This window comes from Bos javanicus, chromosome X (genome assembly GCF_032452875.1).
Source record: "Bos javanicus breed banteng chromosome X, ARS-OSU_banteng_1.0, whole genome shotgun sequence".
In the NCBI taxonomy this organism is placed as follows: Eukaryota; Metazoa; Chordata; class Mammalia; order Artiodactyla; family Bovidae; genus Bos; species Bos javanicus.
The window spans coordinates 13,232,670-13,234,408 of record NC_083897.1 but is presented as its reverse complement, the minus strand read 5'-3'; positions in this window follow the sequence as shown (position 1 = coordinate 13,234,408).

The following is a 1,739-nucleotide window of genomic DNA, read 5'->3' as shown; positions in this document are numbered from 1 at the left end:
CCAGGTTGGGAAGATCCCCTGGAGAAGGAAATTCTTGCCTGGAGGATCTCATGAACAAAGGAGCCTGGAAAGCTACAGTCCGTGGGGTCACAAAAGTGTTGGATACAACTTAGTGACTGAACAATAAGAATCCTCCACATACCTGTCTGGTCTCCTGTCTTCTGTAGGTACCCTTTGGTCCCTCCCGCCCCACCTCATTTCCTGGCTCTGGTATCCATTGCAAAGTCAATCCTTGGCAACACTGGTAACACTGGCAGTTTGTTCTTGGTGTTCTTTGCTTCTGCCTGCTGTCTTCCTTCTTTTGTTTTCTCTTGATGAGCCAGGCTTTTCTTCCTTTCCTGTTCCCTTACTCTCCCTGACAGGTTCCCAGACCTCTTTGACTATCTTCTATCCCACCCCTATGAAATCCTGCTCTGGGAGAGGATGGGGAAGCTCTGCAACATGATGGGGAAACCTCTGATGCTTCTCAAAGGGTCACTGTAGCAAGAACTTGACCTTTAGTTAATGAGATGAAGTGCTACTGTTACACATGTAAGCATCTGTTAGCTGAAGGTGAGGTTGGGGGCAGGGATCAGTTCAGTTCAGTTCAGTCGCTCAGTCATGTCTGACTCTTTGCGACCCCATGAATCGCAGCACGCCAGGCCTCCCTGTCCATCACCGACTCCCGGAGTTCACTCAAACTCATGTCCATCGAGTCGGTGATGCCATCCAGCCATCTCATCCTCTGTTGTCCCCTTCTCCTCCTGCCCCCAATCCCTCCCAGCATCAGAGTCTTTTCCAATGAGTCAACTCTTCACATCACAGGGATAGGGTGGGACATTTTCATTCCTTCCTGTTATATTCTGAGATTCAATCACAACAAGCAAGTGGTCATTTTCTGTGCTCTTCTCTCGCTATGCTCAGTTTGTATCTCCCAGGGCAGAGCGTAGGCAGTGGTAGCCCTTCAGTTAATTTTTTGAACAATTGAATGAATGAATGGTCAGGAGGGTCTTTCCCAGACCTCATTACCTCTCAGTAGTAGCTCCGCCCACTTATGAACTAGACCTCGGACATCAAGAGCAGTGCCTCCATGCCAAAGAGTATGACGCTGCCAAGATCATGGAATACTGTGTTGTCAAGAGCATTGTCTAGGGCTCCAGTCTGTTGTCACAGTTCAGTGAAAGACACTTCTTTGCTGACCATATGGCCCACAAAATGCATCTGATTCCTTTTCCACAATAGTTGAAGAAGCAAGATTTCCCTTCCTCTAAAGAGAAGCTTATCTCTTTATTAAGCTTTTTATTTTTAAATTAAGACTTTATTTCCTTATTGGAGTATAATTGCTTTACAATGTTATCTGCTGTACAACATTGTGAATCAGCCATAAGTATACATACCTCCCCTCTCTTTTGATATCCCTCCAACCTACCCCTGTTCTACCCCTAGAGGTCATCACAGAGCACCAAGCTAAATTCCCAGTGCTCTACAGCAGCTTCCAACCATCTATCTATTTTACACATGGTAGTGTAAACATGTCAATCCTACTGTCTCAATTTGTACCACCCTCCCTTTACCCCGCTGTGTCCTCATATCCTTTCTCTACATAAATTAAGACTATTTTTTAAATGTTTCAAGTTTATAGTAAAATTAAGAGGAAAGTACTGAAATTTCCCATCTAGCCTCTTCCCTCAAATAGGTATAGACTTCCCCATTATCCAAATGCCCCAACACTGGCACGTTATTTTACAATTGATGAACAT